The 22,191-nt window shown below is 45.7% G+C and overlaps 1 protein-coding gene and 1 long non-coding RNA gene across 4 annotated transcripts in view; both read right to left on the reverse strand.

Annotated features, from left to right (window-relative positions):
* The window catches only part of MINAR1 (membrane integral NOTCH2 associated receptor 1), a 61,071-nt gene extending 57,387 nt beyond the window's left edge, over positions 1-3,684 (reverse strand). For all 3 annotated transcript variants that reach the window (XR_011154172.1, XR_011154171.1, XM_069025839.1), the window contains exon 1: positions 2,907-3,684. The gene's annotated coding sequence lies outside the window, so the exon portion shown is untranslated. The remainder of the gene's footprint in view (positions 1-2,906) is intronic.
* Positions 3,685-6,256: 2,572 nt separating this feature from the next.
* Positions 6,257-9,080, reverse strand: LOC138116484 (uncharacterized). The gene is made up of 2 exons (XR_011154173.1): positions 6,812-9,080; positions 6,257-6,715 (listed from the first exon to the last, which is right to left on the reverse strand). It is a non-coding gene; the product is annotated as an uncharacterized lncRNA (long non-coding RNA).
* Positions 9,081-22,191: the final 13,111 nt, after the last annotated feature.

A 22,191-nucleotide genomic window follows, 5' to 3' on the forward strand; every position in this document is an offset into this window, starting at 1 on the left:
CAGGAGCAGCACTGGAAGGAGGGTGCATCATCCCCAGACATGAGGCACTCTCCTTCCACAATACCCTTGCTATGCAATCATCCCCCCTCTGTGGGTATCAGCTTAGTCAATAGCAACATAAAGCAGATTTATTGCAAGACATCCACAAAAGAAACTCATGAGGAACACACACATTCCCGTTGCTGGTAAGGTAATTGCTCCATTAGGGAATGAGGCCGTTCACTGAAGTCAGTGCAAAGGGTCTCATTTGTAAATGAGTGCCCACAACAGCAGCTATGCCTTGTTTATCTCTCAGGGACTGACTCCTTGGGAATTGTGAGCAGACATCTGTGGGTCCTCACACCCTCGAGAAGGATCAGGCCCTTTGCACAGACCCCTCTGCATTTTTGGGTGGCTAGATTCCAAGAGGAAAAAACAAAAGGACTAAGTTACAGACTCAAAAATCACCAGTCCTGGCTGAATCGATTTGTATTTCCTCCTCATGATGCCAAGGTCTCCTTTCTGAGAGCACCAAAAGCTCTAAAAGAGCTGTACCACTCACAAGGGCAATAACAATTCCTTTAATATGTAATTTTAACCCCCCCACCACACTCAGCCGTTCAAATCTTTGATACTCATCTGCTGCTTTACTGAGGCCCTTTGTTAAGGCACAATGTGATAGACCTGAAGCTATCTGGGGTGAGCCAATTTTCACAGAATGTGGCTTTAACAAATTCTATGTAGCCAACTGGAAAATTAAGAACTGCCTTTTTTTCTCTGGAATTTATTAAGGTTGAAGTAGTCTTTATAAGTGTCTTCTCAACGTGTCAGTACTATCTAATCAATTGAAGATAAATTAAGGGTTTGATCAGACTTCCTTTCACAGGAATTGACCTGATGATTAGAGACAATACTTTGTGTTACTTCATCCAGTGCAAGAAGAAGAAAAATCAACTGTACCTTGCTACAAGTGGCCAATTTTGGGTACTTGAGGCCACCTGACCTCAAGCATCACTCAGCACCCACTGTTGCCTAAGAATGACTGTACAACACACTTGCTTTGCATTTGGCTCTGCAGGAGAACTGCCATAGTTATTATTTAAATAGCTTAAAACTGGGACAGCTTGCAGCACAGCAGGGCAGACTGGACCATGAAAACCCAAGCAGTGCCACACAGCCCCCTGAGTTCACAACAGTGTCTCCTCCAAAGCCTTGCTGAGAGGAGAAACAAAGACTTGATTTCTTTACTCTAAAAGACAACACCACAGTCTCTGGGCAGTCAGAGATCAGCGGTAAAGTCCTGACCCACTTTAACATCACAGAATCCACTACAGCTGGAAAAGATCTCAGATTTTGGAGTCCAGTCGTTAACACAGCACACCATGTTCACCACTAAACCACTGTCCTCAAGTGCCACTTTCACATGAACTCTTCCAGGAATGGTGACTCCACCACTTCCCTGGGCACCCTGTTCCACTGCCTGACCATCCTTTCAGTGAAGAAATTTTTCCTGTCATCTATTCTGTAAGCCTCCCCAGCACAGCCTGAGGCCATTTCCTCTCATCCTGTCACCTTCACACATTTAAATTCCTGCCTCCACCATTTCCTAAACCAGTTAGGGAAAAGGCTGGAAAGCCCACACCAGCCTTCCCTCCAGCCACCTGCAGGCTCTGCAGAAATATCCCCACAGGGAGAGAAAAAACATCTCCACAGTGGCATCTTCCCAGCATCCCAGTGCAGTGCTTCCATCCCTTACCAGGCAGAAAGACGCTGCCCTTAACACAGCTGCTCAGATTTGCTGTCCAGGAACCAGAATTGCTGAGCAATACTCACAAATTTGCCCCAATATCCTTCACCCTGAGATGCTTCTCAGACACACAATACCATGGCTGCCAATCTCACACATGCCCGTAGAGATCCTGAAACAACCAGGTATTCGTGTCAGGGAAAGTGTTGAAACAAGAATAGGAAAAAAAATAACCCACAGGAAAACATAGTTTCTATTTGAGTGTAATAGACGCCCTGGGAAGATGACATCCTTTGTGTATTTGTTGATAGAACAAGCTGATGATGTGACTGGGCCACAAGAAAAGCTAATGAGTTTCTGCAATTATTACAGAAGGTCTGCACAGGAGAAGCCGAAGATCAGTGTCATTGCTCAGGCATCCCAATTTAGGAAAGATCTCATTCAGATGGTAACAGGTAAAAAGAACCATACATATTTAGTTAATCTCACAAAAGAAGATTAAAAATAATTCATTTCAGTTTGCAAATGAAAAGTCTAGTGGTACAATTGCAGTCTTTGAAGAGATCAGGGAGATTACCAGCATCAGACCCTGCCTATTTTTACACTGAGAGCCCTGAGAGCTGGAGTGACCCCTGACTCCACCAACAATGTGCAAGACAAAAAGCAGTTTGGGCACAAGAGGTATTTTTTACATTTAATTTCCAGCACAAATACATTGGCGAGTTAAACGTCTAAGTGTTAGATGAGGGCATAGCTGGAAAAGCTTTCCCTTAGGAGAGGGAGAAATAAGCATCCTTTATCAAAAGGATCCCACCTGCTTGGAAGTTCTCTGAGCAGGACTGGGATCCTTCCTTGAGCCAAGACATGGAGTTAAACTTTCAGCTGCTTCCCTTTTTCCCTGACCCCACACAGCAATTTGTGTGGATACCAACATCCCCAGTAGCATCTCCAAATCTGTTCATGTTTTTCAGTCTCCTCATCCCTGAATATTTCCATGAAGCATTTCCAAGTCTTTCAGAGAGGGATGGGGGGGAAGGAAGTTTAATATACTGAAAAATTAAAAATTTAGGGGCAGGATAAAACTAATTGAATCTTGTGTTAAATTATACAACTGCAGGAACGCCAGTGCAATTTCATCATTCATACATAGGCTAATAAAACCCTCAGACCTTTAACTTACCTCCATGCCAGCACCGTCCTGCATCATGAAAGGGGTTTGCCACAGAGCAGAGGTCAGGCTGCAGAGCACCACAAGCTGTAAATACAGCAACTGGCTTCAGCTGCTCTCCCTCTGGGAATGACATCAGGATGCTCTTTTCCAAGGATAATTCAGAGATATGCACAGCACCTGAGAGCTCATTTGCTTTCTTGTTCTGTACAACTGCTTTGCTCTCAAAAGTGGGCATCAACTTATGCAAAGCAAGGGTGGGGAAGCCTCAGCTGGGCTTGGCCTCCAGCACAGTGTCCCCCACACAGGAATAATTCAGAGTTTCGGTGGTTGTTGCTCATCAAGAGGACAGGAGAACAGCTTTCCTTTTTCCAAAGCCATGGTCCATCCCCTCGCTCTGAAAGGTGTTTAAGGCATCCTCGGGATTTAGACAGCTTGCTCAGACCAGTCCCAAATTATTTTTAAAAAGGCAGGGCTGTGTACCAAGCAGTTGCCACATCTGACCCCAGGAGACAGTGCAGATAGTGCTGGAGCTTGCAAAGCCTGCAAGACATGCTGTACTTCAGTTCTCGGGTCTATAGGGATCTGTGACAGATATTTTGTGCATCTTCTGGGCTAGAGATTTATTGCACAGCTGCCTGAGCTCAATGTGCCAGCTGTTCCACATTAGCCCCGTGCCCCTGGTACTTATTTGAAGCCCTGTTTTGAGTTGATTGTCCCAAGATGGGCACTCAGCATATTCTGGAAGATCCTTGTGGCTCCACCTGCCTGAGATCTGAGTGGATTTTGATTTCACACGAAGTTGCTCAGTGAAACCTTCCTACTCTGTTATCTATTTCCCAGCAGATTTCACAGGACCTTGCACTTGAAGGAACACTGATCCCTGCCAGCCATTCACCCCACTCAACACTCAAGCTCAGTCTGTGCACCAGTCCCCCCAAACCACACAGGGTAAAATTTCCAAAGTGCCTTTCAACTCTAAAAAGCCACTAGAAAAATGAACAGCTGACTAAACTGTTGCATGGTTTTGAGGAATTATTAATTTCCCTTATTGCTACAAGCTATGCATTCATAAGCAGCTCAGAGCCTCACCAGACTCCTGCCAGACTGAATCATTTTAGCTGGAAGATGAGAAACTGCAAAAGTTCAAGGTTGCCACAACAGCAATCAGGCTTCAGTTCGGGAAATGCTATAGACAAGTAAGCAAAAAACCTCCCAGCCTCAAGACAATGGAGATTCAATTCCATCTAGCAGAGCTGGGCACACCAGATGCACTGGAGGTGGGGATGGGATCTGTGGGAGCTCTGCAGTGGCCCCACCCCAAAAGCCCCGGGGATGGAAGGACCCATCAGGCAGCAAAGGCAGAGACATCAGTAATTTCTTTGCTGCAAAGATGCCCTTCAGGTATTTCTTACAACTTTTAACCTGTCTCAGGACAAAAAAAAGACCATTGGAGCATCTCCCTCAGGTGGAGAAAAGCAGCACAACTACTCTGTCCTGCTGCCTCTGCAAGGACATCTCGGACAGCAACCTGTAGAGCTGCACTGAGTAGGTACACATGGTCAGGGACCACCTTCAAAACACAGCAGTTTTAATTATCCTTGCTCCTGTGCCAGACATACGGCATTTTACCTTCAGTTTAAATGCCATCAGCTTCTATTCCCATATTGTTCCTTTCCCAAAACTTGTCCTTTCTCCCCACTTTAATATTTTAAGCTACAATGGAACTAGGTTTTTTTCAAAGGAAAAGTTTGTAGCCAAGCAAATATGTCCGTGTCATAAGATGAATGACTATGCAGCTAAAGCAGTGATGTTTTCAGGATTAATCTTGCCTAAATATTTCATTTCTTCATTTTGAATTATGAACATCTTTTTACATAAGTACTGATAGAGTTTATAGATCATTCCCAAATGGAAAGTTTGATTAAAAACTAGAAAACCACTTGAGGAAGAGTACTTCAGTCTTATCTGAAGGACAGTTTTTGCCACCTACTGAAGAGCCTATGATAAGATGATAGATAGGTCACTTATTTTCAATAGTGTTTTTATTTTGGCAAAAAAAGGACTACTTTTGCCATTGTTGGATTAATACAATGAAACATTTCCTTGAGTCTAAAACCATTAGGCATTGTCGGGGAGTATCTGGGACTCAGCACTCCACACGGATTTGGCACCACATGCACCTCCTTGTACTGTGGCATTCATTGAGAGCTGTCAATACCCATTTCCTTCAGGAAATCAGAAAGCATAAGAAACCCTGTGGCAGACAAGATGCAAGACTGATGAGCTGCAATCAGTATAAATTAGCTCCTGCAAAGGATAAATCCAATACACAAGGAAAGAAAATAAAATATCTATTATGACTATCAGAAAAATTCCAGGTGCAACATGAACTTGAGGAAGTCACAAGGTTGTTATTTACAGCTAGACCTCTTCAGCAACGGGAGTTTTGCAAAGAAGAAAAAAAAAAAAAAAAAAGCCAAAACAAAACCAAAGCTGCTAAAATCTTACACAGCCTGAAGATGGGTGTACACCCATCAGGGCACCATCCTTCCCAGCTGATGGTTAACGTGCCAGAGCTCCTGGAAAGGGCTGGCTGGACAGGGAGAAGTGTTGTATCTGCCAGAGAAACAATTCTGCAGGAGGTTATTTGCCTGTTTCTGTAGGAACACCAGAGTCCGTTTTCTCCCATGCATTGCTGTGCAGACAGGACAGAGACCCAGAGCGGGCAGGAGAAGTTTTAATAGACCAAGCAGATGAGAAGAGCAGATTGGTGTCAAGGACAAGCACAGCCCAGTGCCGCCAGGAACCCCAGCAGGTCACATAAACCACCTAAGTTATGAATTTCATTTAGAGCTCCTTGTTCTTGCACCACCTGCAGAATCCAGATAGTGATCTCGTCCAGCAGCGCCTCTTAACTAGGAGATAAGTACCATTAATTACCTGCAGGCCCGAGGATATCTCCTTTCACTGCTAACCCACTCTCGAGTGCTTTGATAAATACCGAGTTTCCTCTTGCAGGGGGAGGGATCCTATCTGCACAGCGTTAATAGTCTAAAGCCACTTTCAAAATAGCGTCTACCAGCTGATAAGTTTATCCTACATCTCAGCACTTCACAAACAGCAGCTCCAAACATTTTTCCCTGACCAATTTATCAAGATTTGTACCAGATTTGGGTTCTCTGCTCCAGCTTGACTTGCCCAATCTTTCAGCATTCTGTAACCACCAAACCCCGAGAGGCCCATGACCCATGGGCATGAGATCTTCTGCTTTTCAAGTTGCTCCTCCTGTGCTATGAAATAGAGAGGTAGCTGTGCCAGGCAACAAGCAGGAAGAGAATATTTCATGAACACAAAAGAAATAATTAAAACTCAGCAATTTATTTGGGAACACATGTGTGCTTTCATCAGTAGGAGAATGTCATCCATGGCTTTTTTAATCTCGGGATGCACTGATGTATTGTGACACTTTGTGCTTTTCAGTGCCCTGCATTTCCATCCATTTCCTTCCCTCAAGTGGGGCAGGCTTTCCAATGGATTGTCACCATTTAGTAATTACAAATATAAATGTCACTGCTGTCAAATAACATAACGCACCTCACGCATCAGGACACAAGCTGTTTAAAATTGAGCTATTATAGCAAAACCACCGCTGTGTGAACACGCCTTGATTAAATTCATAGACATTAATCATTTTAAATAAAAACTGAATTTTGTCAAGGCAGCAATGAACTTTCCAGAAGATATAGGAGTGAAGTGATGTTTCCAGAAGGCACTGCTCCTCCAGGCATTGCTTTAGCGTTGGAGTACATCATGCAGAGCTGCAAAAAGCAGTTTGTAAGAGCAAGCTCCACAGAGCCGTTCAGGACCACAAAACCCCTGAAAGCAGCAACCCTCAGCATATGGCAACTGCTCACCTGAGCACAAGCAGAGCCATCACAATCAGGAGTGTTGTCTGCAGTCACAGCCCCGGAGAGAAGAGGCTGGGGTCCAGGGTAATTGGTTTTGCCACGCTGTCAATCCCACCCCCAGGAAAAGGTTTCCCTGCCAGCCTGCTCAGTGCCAAGACAGTTTCTATTTTCCACACTGTCAGTCTCAAATCCTATCAGATTTCAGGCTGCAGAAGATAGATTATCTGGGCAGCATTATGACAGATGCACTGCTGAGGATGTCCAGTTACTCACAGAGAAAAGGGAAAATTTCTCCCCCTGCTCCTTTTCTGTCCGTGTCAGGCCCATCTGCCATCCACTGCTGCGTTCATCAGCGTCACGCCTGGGAAGGACAACTCCACCAAAGGGTCTGCACATGCATTAATTAGGTGGAAACATGGTTTGATGGAAAGATTTACTTTCTTTATCTTCCCAGAGAAGGGATATGCTGGGAAAACAGCCTATGATTATTCCCCTGTATATTAAAGAAGTTATTTTGCATAGGGATCAAATTGCAGTCGCAGAGTGGATCAGCCACTTGGCACGATGATATCAGTCATACCTGTGAACCTTATTTACAGAAGCACCACAAAAATATTTGAGCTGGCAGCTCTTCCATTGTGGGAGCAAATATAGCTAAAAAAGGTTTTGTATTTTGCAGAATTTCCAACTCTTAAAAAAATGCACATGCAAAACACATTTCTCCTCACTGTCATCCAGCTCCTGCCTACCCTTTTTGATGAAGAGTTTCCTAAGTATGAAGCATGTGCTAAAATACAATGATGTTGCTGTCACTGTTCAGTCTACTTATGAGAGTCCAGCTCTAAGATCAAAAGCAGATAAAAGAGGAGAGAAATCTCATTTGGAGTCAGATGATGCTCACCCCCAGCTTGCTCCATTTGTCCAGCCAAGTTTTTTACTCCACCACTGAGTCACCTTGCACTTACTGGTTTCCCAGGTGAGACTGAGCCTTGCCCAGTTTGGGGTGAGCAGACACTGGTGCCAGCTATAGGGACAGCAGAAGGTCCTCAGGGCCATGTCAGAACTGCAGCAGCAAACCAGCATCACAGCAGCCCCAGAGACCAAATTTCTTACCCTTCCCTCCAATTTCAAGTGCAAGGAGAGCTGAGTGCCCTCACATGAATTGAGCACAGCCAATGCACAGCCCTGCAGATCCCTCCCCTGCCCTCCGCCCTGTTCTGCTCCCTCCATCACCCAACTACAGCTGCACATGCAGCTGCACAGCAAAAGCAGACTGAGGAACTGATCTGGGCTAAAAAAAGAGGCAACTCCTTTCAAATGAACTCTTAAATTTAGCTTCAGAATTTGCAGCAGAACTCTCCTTGATTGAGGCTGCTGTGCTGAGAGGGAGATGCCTCCTGGCAGGCTCAGCTCGTCCCTGGAGATGTGGGGTTTCTCTGGACACTGGGGCACATCAGCATCGTGCACCACACAGCCTGTGGTCCCCAGCAACACCACAGTCCTCCCTGGGCTGTCCCCACCAGCCACAGCCTCACCAGACAGACAGGAAGCATTGCAAGGCCACTCATCTGACTTGAGGTAGCATTATCACAAATCCTTAGGCAGCAAAAGCCCCTCGATTTTGGGGTTTACTATCTTTAAGAAGCTGAAACATACATGTGTGTGTTCCATCTCTCTGTTGCCAAAAATAAGCTGACAGGTAAAACACAAAAAGGCAAAATTTGTTATAAATGCAAAAGCCAAAGCCCACAGCCCTTCCCCTTCAATCCCTCAACCTGAGTCAGGCACATTACCCAGCTCTGCCACTCAGCCTCCTCTTCCTGATATAAATGCTCAACAGAAGGGAAATTGTGCCAGGACACAGAACACATTTACCACTTACAAACAGGCTCAGCACTGCACTTTACACTGGAAAAGTCTCTCCTGGGTGCTTGTTTCAAACTCAGGTCAACACACTTGACTCCCCCAGCATCAAGTGAAGCAACTCTACTGCTTGAAAGCTGCTTGAACTGCAAGGTTTTGCATTAGCCCAAATCTCTCTCCCTAAATATGCTTGAGGAGGTTTGCTTTCTCACTTGCTTTGCCTAAATACAAGCCCTCTGCTGCTGCTCAGCACCCCTCAACAAGAGATTGAGCCTCAAACAAAAGCAGCTTTTCCAAGCACAAGAAAAACCAGAGCAGACACCACCTCAGCTTTCCATCCAGGCTCCCAAGCGGCTCCATTTCCCACAGCCATGCTCCTCCTTTGCAGATGCTCTTCATCCTCCAACCTAAACTCCCCACCTACCACCACTCTCCAAGCTGGGGAAGAGCCTTTTATAAACTCATGGCCCTTAAGGCTTTGTCAGGTGGTCCAAATTCAGTGCACCAAAAAACTCATCCTCCCCACCTGAAAGCTTTGACCCCACTCTCCTGGATTGCCCTGGGAGGAGATGTGTGAGTTTTGTGACAAAACATTTGTGTTCCTTCACAGGAGAGAGAGAAGAGGCCAACCTAGAGAAAAGGGATGGCACAAACGGAAATGTTTGGTGTTTTGGGTTTTTTGTTTTATGGATAAAGAAAACCTTTTCTATGCAGAGTATAAAAGTGCTAGGGGTCAAGTCAGCAGCAAAACACATATCTTGCACTAAAAAAAACATATGTTTGTACAGATGTAATAAAAGCATCAGTCTTGCTCTGCTCTTCAGCAGTGGAAAAATAACCCTGGACTCTCCTTTACCTCATAAATCACTGACACAATTGTCCTGTGCAGAAAGGTCTCACTGTGGCCGGGCTGGGGGTGGCAGGAAGGGCAGGGCTTGGTGTTGTCACCCAGTGCAGTGGCCAGCAAGGCAGGTTTGCAGTCAGAACCTGTCAGAATGAGGCCCCAGACTATGGTGTGCTGTCTCACCCTTCACTTTTCAGCCCCTGTTTCAGTATGCAGGATTGAATTCTTTGCATTAGCTCCAGAAGCAAGAACAGGTCCCCAGCACTACACACCTGAGAGCATCTGCTGCAATGAGACACCCCCTACTCTTATCCACGCATCACAAATGAATTTCAGAGTAACAGCCGTGCTGTACAGTCAAAGGGAACCTTCTTGTGGACCACTGCAGAAACGATTCTGTGCAAAACATGTTTTTCCTTTGCACGTGCAGAAGATGAGCTCACTGAGACCACACAGGCACTGGAGCCTCAAACCCCCTGTGCGTGGCCAGCTCGGGTCAGCGGTGTGGGATGCGTGAATGTGCACCTGGGTTCTCCCTCCCGTGGCAGTCCAGGGAGCACAGCATCCTACTCAGCTCCATGACCCCTTGTGCAAGAGCAGGGGGAGGGAGCACTGTGGGGCTGGGAGGGCTCCAGGAGGCACCAAAGCAGTTTTTGCTGCAGCTGTGGCCACACACGGCGCGTTAGTGACAGCACAGCCACGGACCTGAGCTCCAAACTCCTCAAACACCAGCCTTGTGATGGGCATCTGAAAGCCTTTAAAAACCCCTTTTGTACACCACAATTATTTTAACCGCTTAACCATCACGTTCCAGTATTGATTTGAGCACATAGGAATTATTTAAGTCAATTGCCTATTAAAATTCATTTTCGGTGAAAGGTCAGACCTGCAAATTGAAACCAGATGCAGTACATTATGCCTATCAGTACTGTGATCTGCACACAAGTTCATTATAATGTTTCTGCAGAAGTAATTTCTCTTGTCAAATTTCGCTCTGTATGCCACTGTGGCTATTACAAGCTCTATTAATTAAGAGGCCTCTTTACTCTTATTAACAGAAAGTTTTAAATACTGCAGCCTCAAATAAAGATATGAAAAAAAGCATTAGGGCTTACCCTACTAGCATGCTGCTCCTGACATTCAGAGAGAAAGGAAAATGAATTAATTTTGTAGCTGCATGTACATTTTATTCAGATACAGAAGATCTGAGGAGATTTTAGACTCCCTGCAGTAACAGTGACAAGTAGCACCCTCACTGGAAGCCACCAGCAGCATCCCTGCATCCATGACTGCATTGCTTGTAAAGTGCAGTGACTTCTGGGCAGCTCTTAATCCACTTGAAGTCCATCAAGAGAAAAAGGCCACAGGAATGACCTCTCCATGTCACCTTGAAACCTCCGTCAACTCCTGATGAAAGGCAGCAGAAGTACAGCAAACCTCAAAGTGTTTACACTGCTCTCTCCCTCAGCAGCCAGAGCTGGGAAATCCCACCCTGACTTGATTTGGGTTGCATCTGGTTTTCAGTTCCTAGAAAAATAAAGGCCAGTTACTCATGGTTTGCTCTTCCACTGCTTGCATGAGTCTTGCCCCAACACACACACTGCCCCTTTTTGTCTTTCTTTATGTACACATGGCTTATGCAGGAAAAGAGGCATTGGAACACAGAGGGAAACATGGCATTTTCTCCCAGAGTCTCAGAAATTATTTGTTTTCTTTGAGACTGACCCCTATATCTCCTGTCCCAAGAGAAAAATTAGTTTTCTTCCAAAGTAAAAATCATTTGAAAGGAAGGCAGCTGTTCCAGTGGGAAAATGATGGTGCTCCTCTTGGGAAAACTGAAAACAAACCAAAATGGAAATTTTCATTTCATTTTAAAATGCCAACTTCAAATAGGACATTTGCATTTCTGGCCTCCAATAACAAGCATGTTTTTCCTATTAAGATGTTTATTAAAAGATTGTGTTTTGGTAGAAGGAGGGGGTGTTTGATACTTCTGATAGGGAAAGCTGATCTCTGACCATCTCTGAACATCTGAAAGTGTTTTGAGCTCTGCAGCCTACATTGACATTTCAGAGTGTTAAAAGTTGCACTGATCAAGTCAACAAATTTCAAGCCTCTTATGAGTAATTCAGTTCATAGAATCTCTCCCAGCCCAGGGAATCACTTGACTTGCACGCTGCACCAACACAGACCAAGGCTGTACTTAAATTACAGCTTATTCCATAGTTCTTCCCAGAACTAATAGCTCTTTAAGACAATCACCAGGGAAAAGTGGAACAGAAGAGCCAAAAGAAGAGGAGCTGCTCTCGATGCCATGCATATTTGGCAGTTCAGCAGACACACACAGAACACATCTTTCTTTGCCAAAAGTTAAACCTTTTCTTAAAGTTCTCGTTATTTTCTTGTAAAAATACTTCTTTTCGGTGGAGTCCTGCAAAGTCTGTCCAATTTCCTTTTACTGTATTTTCTGGAACAAGGAGCCTGCGAGTCCCCAGTGGGTCACCCCAGAAGCAAGTGGGAGCTTGTGGGTGTCCCAGGGAGGGGGCACGGGTGGGTGCAGGGGCTGCACCCAGAGCAGATGTCTCTCTGCAACACAGCTCATGGGAAATGAGGGGGTGTCTCCAGAAACTGGGATTATTGTGCAAGCAGCCACAGAGAAGGGGTTGAGCATGGGGGAAGGTGTCAAAGGCAAGAGTCCTGTTCGAAGAGATGCAGTGCTGGTCCTGTTTCTGGTTGGGTTGGGCTTAACTCGTCTCTCTCAAAGGTTACTTGACAATAACTCTGTGGACACAGCGTCTGGGAAGGGCCAGTGGAAGGGATCAAGCTGCTCTCTCAGAGCCCATCACCTTCTCAGCTCAGCTGCAGAGGTGGCTGGTCCACAGGCAGGGCAGGGCCTCTCTCGCTGTGGGATTTGTGACACAGGCACAATCCTGCTGGGAAGAGAGTGGCGTGGCCAGGCCAGCAGCACTGGCAGATGGCAAGGATCTTCCATCTCAGCAGAAGCTGCAGGGCTCTCTCAGGAGGAGGGGAGGCTCAACACCTGCTCTTCCAGTCACACGTGGCTCCGTGCAAACAAAGGGGTGATCCACGAGCAGGACAGGCACTGCCTGGGGTGCTGCCTCTCCAGCTGTGACTGCTGAGACCATGGCAAGAGCTCTGCAGGGCTGTGGCTTTTGGAGGTCCCCACTGGGGATTGAAACTGCTCCATTCAGTCAGAAGAAATCATGGCAAGGGCTAGTGCTGTGGGGCCATGTGATCCAGGGGTTAAATAACAAATTCCAGTGTCATCTCTCCACCTCTCTTCCTCACTTCCTTGAAAAAAGGATGAGATAAGAACCTAGCCCTGGGCAGGACTTCACAGTCTGTGGCAGGCAGGTACTGGCTCTCTGAATGCGATTCACAGAGGGGAGGCATCTCAGAGCAGCTTCCAAATGACCAGCATCGAGGAGTTCTCACAATTTGGCTGAGCTCATCCCAGTGCCAGTGTGGGGCGGTCCCTGTGTAGGGTACACAGCTGATGCAGAACTGATGCTACACTTGATCTCAGCTGAAAGGCCATTAGAGAGAAATCAGAAGAGACTGGCTAAAAGCAATTTATGGGGTTACAAAATGATGTATTACATGCACCAAGGCTCCAGGTTTGCAGTAATTTAGGCTGGTATTGATTGAGGAGAGACTGGGGCATATTCCACCACCTTTTTAATTTCAGTCTGATTTGGCCACTACTTGCAGGGCAGCAGGCAATTTGATGAGACAAAAACAAACGAAGCATTAGAGCAGCCTAAATCACATGCTTTTAGAAGTACCTTGTAAATAACTTTTAAGGCTGAACAAGGAGAACAAAATGAAAGAATTGGCTATTAAGGAAATTGAGACTGAAGTTTCAGGCTCAGAAAAAATGGTTTCATGGCACAGCTAAGAAAGAATATCACTCACACCTACCATCATTGCCTGCCTGCATTTTCCCAAACAAATGCGCTGTCTTTTTCCTCATATTATGGTGCTAATTCTGACTCAATGTGTACTGATTAGATACCAAAATAAAGCCAAAGTTCATACAGTTTCTTACAAAGACCTCTAATGATATTATGTCAACAATGAGATGGATGACTTGGTAGGATTCCAGATTATTCAAACCATGTAATGGGGCAGGATTGTTTCTGTACTACAAGGAAAGGGACAGGCTGAAAATCTGAGTGTAAAACTCCTGGAAGTGTAAACCTGAGATGAGGTAGTGATTACAGTACTAAGCATACTGGCATATGGAAGGGCACCTATCAGCACTTGAGGTGGGGAAATTGCCCAGTGACTTCCATCAGGGAAGAAATCTTGTCACATACCATGTGATATTGAGGAGAAAAAGCACAGGCAGAGGAAGAGGGTGGAAAAGGTTATTTAATTCTTCATTACTCCTTTTTGGTTCTAGGGTTGAAGTTGTCCCCTCTTCACAAAATTGCATTAAAGCACATGAAATCACAGACTGTTTTCCCTTTCCCTCCTAGGAATGTGCCCTGTAACTCATCAGGCACATCCGCAGTCTCAGAGCGTGAGAGGGTGGTGGAGGTACGTGGTAAAAGGGGGAATCATTTCAAACCAAAGAACGTATCCAACTGCAAACTGCCTGAGTTCAGCCCTGAGCTCACCTCTGCTGCGTTTGACTGTTGAGGTTGTGTAGGACATGGGCAAAGGTCTAAGCAAAGCAGATCGATTATGTCACTTATACCAGCCATCAGATGTGGATATAAATGGATTTTCCAAGTTTGCTGCGACTACCAAAAGCTTGAACTCTGATGTGCACAGGTAGAGAGAGACACAGGAATCTCTGATTGGAGTAATTAGCACTTTCCTGCAGAAGGCTTCTCTGATCTCTAATTGCATGTTCATTTCAGTCTTTTAATAGCACCCTTGTGAGGAGCTTTTCTACTTGCTGCAGGTAAAGGGAGATGTGACCTTGTGTTCCATTGCATGTGCTGGCAGAGCAGATGTGATGTCCAGACTTGCTGAAGCTTGGGAGGGAGCTGGAAAATCTCAGAATTTACTTCAAACCAAGCAATTTCTGAGGAGCCAGTTCTTTCTTCCTGGCTAGCAGGGAGTTTGTTCAAATGGCACCCCAAGCAACATAAAGTCCCACTTCATGTTTTGCCTCATAATAAAATCAAGTTGAGTGGTGTGAGGGAGGATAGCATCTCTCCTTCCATGGGCCTGTGGGAAATGATAATCTGCTCTCAAATATCTGCACGTGTTGGGAAGGCCAGTCAGGCTCTGTGGACTCTCACAGATAACACAGAAAGTGCAGGGCTCCGCTGTCAGTGAACCTGATTCCACCCTCCTAATAATTCATCGTACAACCAAATGAAACTACCTGAGCATCTTCTTTGTCTCAACTCCAGAAGTCAAACACCTCCAAAGTTATTGGCATCTTTAATTAAAACTAGCTTTGAGACACAGAGCAACCTATAATGGTTATGGCTCATTCTGGATAATACTGTAATAACCCTCTCTCATGTTAAATATAGCACCAATATTGTTCACCAGAGATAAGGACATTAACACAAATAATCAGCTTCTGTTGTGGGGATGGCACTGAAGCCAAGAGGGGGTCTAAAATGATTGCATAAAACGCATTTGTTCCTCAAAAAGAGACATCCTGCAGCTCCCTGCCCTCTTCAGCATCCTTCCCAGAAGGCCTCTGAATTTCCAGTAGGTTTAGTTCAACCTCCCCATACTATCTCAGCAATGTGCTGCCAGTGGGAGGCAATTTCCAGCTTCCTGCCCCTGCCTGGGCACTGGCTGTGTTGTCTCTGGCAGACAGTCTCATTCACACGAGCCACTTGTCACCAGCACAGAGCTGTAGCAGGGAGGGCTGTGGGCTCAGTGACTGCAGATGTGTCCACAATTTCAGCCCCATTCAGCTTCTGTGATCCCAGACCCTGGGCTCTGCCCAAGGACTTGCAGCAAACGCAAGGCTCAGCTCAGAGAACTTGATGTTCGTGTAGGCTGACAAACAGAATCATTGCTTGGCTGCATTTCAGAGCTGGGGTGGCCATGGTGCTCCAGCAAAGGGGCTTTGGGTGGAAGCCCACGAGGCTCTGCCTTGGCCTGGAGATGCAGAGAGCCATGGCAGATTACCACACCCTGGTTCTGAAGCAGTGAAGCCAAATGGCTCTGCAAATGCACCCCTGATGCAATGTCTGAGGGACGTATGGAGGCACCTGCCTTCTGCCCACCTACAAATCCTCAGCACGGCTGCAGTTAGCTGAAGTTCCTTCCTGTTGATTTAAATAGGAAATTTTTTTTTTTTCCATGGTGTAAATCCACTGAAGTCGACACATTCAAGGAGTGAATTTGACCCAGGGAAGTTCATGTCACAGGCTCAGGTGTACATTGGAACTGCCCAATGGCATTTGCAGCTTCAGCCCAGGGAAATTTTAAGGGGCAGTGGAAAACTTGGTTCTTTCTTCACATGAATGACAGCCAAATCTTCAATGCATCTTAGGTTCATCTGAAAATCTCAAGACACTCTGATTTGCTTTGAAGGAGGCCTTTGGGGTACAGGGAAAACAGTCCATTTGAAGGAACTCTAGTTGAGTACGTGAGATAAAGGCATCCAAAAGCATTCATTTCTTTTGCAAACCACATCTCTGCTCTTTCCTAAAGTATTGAGGATGTACATGAAAGCACTGAAACAAGTTTTGCTCAAAAGACGATTCCAGTGAAAAGGATTGTAATTTTTTTAACTAATGAAACAAAATGCAGCAGTATTTCTCCTTTGAGAAAATTTTTTTAAAAATAAATCTTCTTCCTTAGAGTTCTTATTCCTTCTTCACCCTGTGTCTGTAATATGTTAATGAAGACAAGTAAAAGTACACGGGGGTTTTATTCAAAATTTGAAAACCACTGGATTTTTTACAAACTTTTTGAGGAAATATTTAGCTTTCTGACAGATGATACAAACTTTATTTCTAGAACCATAAGCTCCTGCTAACTTGAAATCCCTTACATATGAAATGCACTTCAGTGGCCATTCTGCTCAGGAACAGTTCATCCTTGGGAAAATATTATTTCTGGAATGCTACGTGAGTCCACAGCTTAGAGCTGGATGATGCATTTAAATTCTCTAAAGAGGATTTAGGAATTCATAACAGCACTTGATCTACCTTTGGGGAAGGGAATATGGGCGTTTTGTGCTGTAACAGCTGAAATAATTAATTGGCTGATCTTTTCACCAGCAATTCATTGTATTTCATTACGTGCCTTTTATGTGTCTGTTGTGTTGCCCCAGTGCCTTGCTAAATATTTCCTAGCTGCAGCATGGCATCTTTGAAAGAGGGAGAGGGGCTCCAGCCATCCCTCTGTTCCCAGAGAATGAAAGCAAAGTAAAAATTAAATGGGAAAACAACTGTCACCACAATGATAATCAAACTGCAGGCTGCATTAGCATTTTTCCTCCAGAAGCTCTGGTATGAGGCAACAAGAAGATGCATGTCTTTACACAAAATAATTATGCTGTAATGAAACTGTCTTAATGCATTCAGAAAGAAAAACTGCTGTTAAGGCTGCCTAAATGGAAGCACAAAAGCAGAACAGGTAGCCTAAATGGCAGCTAGGCTTTACAGTTTCTTCCCCAGTCTGGAAGATGGGGATCAGTGTGATCATAGCAAGATGCAAGTGTAAAGTCCAGATCTGGATTTCAGGTTTTCCCTCAAGAGGTGGAGAATATACAGAGGAAGGCTTCTGATTCAGATTCATTTTGTAAAGGAAATGTGTAAGTCTCTATTTGTTCACTCTGGTTCCAACAAGTAAATAACTTCAGCCTCTCTGATCCCTGAGGAATGATGATTTACAACACTGGTAATGTGCACTGAAGAAAAATACAGCTTGTTCCTGAAAACCACTGATTACGGTGATCATAGCAAAGGCAAATAACTCATGGCTTCCTCCTTTTATCACTCATACCTGCCTTACCCCTTTTTCCTCCACTCAGCAACACTGGCTCTGATTTAATCTGCTGGAAGGGGACTTGTCTGCAACGCTGATCAACACAATTCAGCCTTTGCAAACACTTGCCAGTGCCAAGGGACTTTCTGGTAATGCTTTTAGCGAAATAATTTTAGGAAAATGAATTGCTAAAATATGAACTTCCACAGAGACAGGAGCAGGAGAAAAAAATGACAAAACTATAGTAGGCACTGCCTGCTCACTGGGAAGCACAAAGGATCCGAGTTATTGAACCAGGAGGGAAGTACAACCTGGCAGATCTGTTTAGTCCTGTCTCATCCACCACTGCTGCCTCAGTCTCTGCCAGGAGTCTGTCACTGGGGGAGATCCATAAAGAGCAAAAGCTGCTAGATGGAACTGAACATCCCATTCCCATTTGGACAACTGCAAATCTTTTTCCTGGTTTGTATTCCTGCTCCTGTTGCCTCTCTGCACTGTCCCAAGAATCGTATGAAACGCTTTTCTCATTTCCTTCTGTATGTTATAGCCTTCAAAGAGAGAAAGGACCCAAATGCAGAATGTGTGGGAAGCACTTCAGGAACCCAGTCCATTTCACTTCTAGAAACTGAGAATCACAGGGAACCTGGGCTAGAAGAAATTCAAGAGTGCCCCTGTCTTAGTGAGTCTCCCTGGTCAGGAGAGATCCCTCCACTTCATGTATGCTGCATGACTCCCCAGAAATACACACTTATGCTGCCTCCACAGCCAGTGCAAATTTCCCCTCACCTCTAACCTGAACCCACTGCTCAGGTCCCCCATGGACACTGTGGCCTCTTTAGTCTCCCTACATCTGCTTTGCACCCACACTCGGCTTAAAGTCCCTCCATGAAACCCACACCTTTTGCTGGTGGGGTCTTCCATCTCCCAGAGACCCAACAAGCTGGAGGCTGGAACGTGACCTATCCAGATCAGAAACAGGGTGCAAATTCAAACAGCACAGGTTGTTTAAAAACTGTGACAACTGACCACAGCCTGTGCTGGCGTCAGTGATAGGCAGCTTAAAATTAGGATGCCGGATGTCTTTAAATGATTGCTGTGTTTCAAAATTGAATTAATTCGGAAGCATCCTCCACTTAGTGTTTACCCTGTATTTCTGTGCTGTATTATCCTATAATTGGTTGTTAGGTCAGGATTGCAACCTAGCAGGTTCGTCTTCCTTGCCTGATTAGTGTATCTTCCTCATTGCTGAGTGCAGGCCTTGCTGTTTTGCCCCTACAGATCTCCTTTTCCTGTGAACACTCTCTCACAACACAAATTTATTCCTTCTCCCTCCAACAATCCAGCCCTTCACATGAAGAAGAGCTGCTGTTTGCCCGAGTGGGCTGACCTGAAGCTTCTAATAAAACGAACTGTTCAGTCTGACGAGCTTGAGGCAGTGGAAGTGTTTCAAACTTGGCAGCACAGCCAATTCACTACTCAGACACTGTACATTTCCCTCCTGTCTGATCTGCAGCCCTGCAGTGACATGAGTCATTCCCCTTCCCCTTCTCTTAAACCGTGGACCTTCCTGGGGCCGAGCCAACACATGGCACCGCACAGAGGTGTGCCACGTGAAGGCTTGGCTCCTGCGAGGACAAATCCCTCCCTACAGCACGACGAGTCTGCTCCTCTACACCCCAGGCCCAGCACTTGGCTTGTGTAGGGTGTGAGCTCCTCAGAGCACAAGCATTGTTTGTCTTCAGCTGCATGGAGTGCCTGTAAATCCAATGGGGCAGGAGCCAAAACGCAGCATCCCCCTCCTCATCGTGCAGATCTCTTACCTCTCGAGCACCCTCAGCTAAGCTCAGCCAACTTCATCCTGTATCTTGGCCTCAAAAACATGGCTCTTTTCTCATCCCAGCCAATTGTCCTGCTCTTGCAAAATCTGGTATCAAGGCCAGAAGAACCTGGCTCCCCATGTGAGACCACACACAAACATTGTACCAGGCCCTAGACAGAGCAGTACCAGAAACACTGGTCACCATCATACTGGAACAGAAACAGGGACAAACTGGAAGGGTTTGCAGAAGCCCCAAATTAAACCAGACTGAGATGTCTGGCACAATGCATTAGGGAAGATTAAAAGAGTTGATCTGCATGGCTTGGCTGAACAGCACAATCCAACAGCGATAGCCTGGACTCAGAGGAAGATGAGAAACTGCACCCTGGTACAGGGAACTGGCATTAGAGGTAATGAGGCGACACTAGTTTGGACAAGGAGAGCTATTTCAGAAATTAGGAATGGGATGCAGTACATGGTCTACCTATAGCTAGACACAAATTCATAGAGCAAGGGAGGCAGCTTGACCTTCCCTTGCTACTTCAGAGCAAACTGAGAAAGAGCTTGCTGGGACTGTCCTGCCCCAGGCACCACTGCATGTCCCACAGTGTCTTGCAGGGACATTATTTCCCCCAGGTAGGACACAGAGGTCTTTGCAGCTTCCTCCTCAGGATGGCTTCAGGTTTATGTGGTTAGACACTACAGGATACGTGGATTTTTGCATTAAAATTGGCAACACAGGCAACAAGGAGTGCAGATCCTGGAGCACACAGCACTTCAGCTCTTCCGAGGACCACACTCCTTCCAATAGACACAGAAGTGGCTTACCCAAACAGCCCAAACTTTTGCTGGCCCCGGGAGTGGGGGAATCAGATCAGATCAGCCTCTGATTTCCTCTGCCTTCACAGAAAAAGCAAGTATGCAAAGAAGTAAGATGACATTTGGCTTCTTGCAGAGAACAGCAGATAATTTAGCGAGATTAAACGACAGCCTCGTCTCCCTTCTCGCGCAGAGAAACCATCTCCACCCGGCTGGGCAGGAACCTCGCTCTGCTCGAATGATGCTGCTCGAGCGCCTCTCTGTGGCTCTGAGCCCCTCTTCCTCCCTCACAGCCTTCTCTATCCATCAACTGATCTTTTTACCTTTCTTTTACTTTTTTTTAAAATACAGAGCCAAATTGCTCCTATTATACCCTGGCAGCACCTTGAGTTCACTGAACTTGGCACTGAGCTAGGAGCTGGCCCAGCCAGAACTCACAGTTTCATCTTTTGATGGTGAGATATATATATATATATATGTATATACGATAACACTCAAGGCCTTTCAGTAGTTTCCAGCAGCAGAAGAGCTGAAATTGGAACAGACCCACAGCTGTCCAGGGCTGTAGAGTGACCGGGAATGAAAGCGTAGCTGCCAAGGGCATTGTCTCTGAATAAGCAGTCAGGTGCCTGTGTTTGTCTCCAGAACATGCTGTGGAGCTCAGCACAGAGCTCCATCACCAACACACATGTCAACACACTGATCATGCCAATTTTTCTGTATCCCTCGAAGAAGCAGGAAACAAATGGTCCCCCACTGAAATCATGAGTTAAAACAAAGGCTCTTCATCAGCCTCCTGCAGCTGCTTGTTGTTTTCCTTTCTCTGTGGAGCCTGCCAGCTCCTGGTTATCTTGGCCAAGCACATGATTAGAATCTTAGAGCAAATTCGAACTGCAAACAAACAAGTACATCTTGAGAGGAATGCACAGAAACTGGTGGATGCACAGTACATCTAACCCTTCAGCAGATCCTGTCCTGCCTCTTCTGATGCCAGGAAAGTCCTGCTCCTCTTCTGAATGGAAAGCAGATGGGCTAGGATTAATGGCACAGATCCCCAGGCCCTTTATATTTGCACAAATAGCAAGAACTAGACCCAGTGCTGTTCAAGGGGCCACATATCAGTTGTTCTGGCTTTCTGCAGCATGGGAAGCAATGTAGGAATAGGAATTCCTGCCCTGAGTCATCCCCTATGCCTGGCTATGGCAGAAGGTCTATTGTTCCTGAAAGTACCATAGAAACAAAATAATTGAGCTGTAGGGCCACCACAGCAAGAACAGAAGGAAGGATCAGGGATTGCTCCTTGTTCACTTCAGTGCTGACCCAGGTGGCTTGGTTTAAACAGGAATTGAGGGTGGTTTTTGGGCTTACCCACCTGACTTCGCACTGAGGCAGATGGCAAGAGCTCACACAGCCCAGTCCCAATATCCGTAACAATCAGATGAGCTGTGAAGCTGTGATCTGTGGCAGATGGAAAATGACAGCACAAAAGCTTTTACTACAGCCCTCAGAGCCTTCACAAAGGTAGCAAATAGGAAGGTTCAATTCAAATATCTTGTCCTTCTCCAGAGCAAAGACAGGCACGTGAGACTGTGAAACAAATGAAATGCTTCTCCTTTTTCCTGCCTCCCCAACAGAGTGGCTGACTTTATTTCCAGGGGATTAGCTGAAAGCTCTCATCAAAATTTGGCCCAAAACAAGACAACTTGCTGTAAAAAACTGAAATGGGACCTTGGCATAGGAACGTCTACACAGCTCGGTCTGTGCCAAACCCCTGGCACCTTGCATTGATGAGCTCCTGTACTTTGGGGGAGGCACTAGAGAGAGAGCTGCAGGAAAAAAACCCTCTCCCATGCACACAGATTGGAGTAGTTCCTGGGAGATTTGTCAGATTCTTTGTGGGTTAGGCACTCATCCTGGAAGCATGATCAGTTGTAAAAATACTGAAGCTTTCTCATAGGGTTTCCAGGCTGTAATCCTAAGTGGTCTTATCCCAAAACTTCCTGCTTTGAAGCCAAAAGAAACAACTGCAGAACATCCTGTGTCAGGCCTGTCACACTCTGCAGTGTCACTGCTGCTTAGCACTGCTATGCTTTGGGGGATGAC

This window comes from Aphelocoma coerulescens, chromosome 10 (assembly GCF_041296385.1).
Source record: "Aphelocoma coerulescens isolate FSJ_1873_10779 chromosome 10, UR_Acoe_1.0, whole genome shotgun sequence".
Lineage (NCBI taxonomy): Eukaryota > Metazoa > Chordata > Aves > Passeriformes > Corvidae > Aphelocoma > Aphelocoma coerulescens.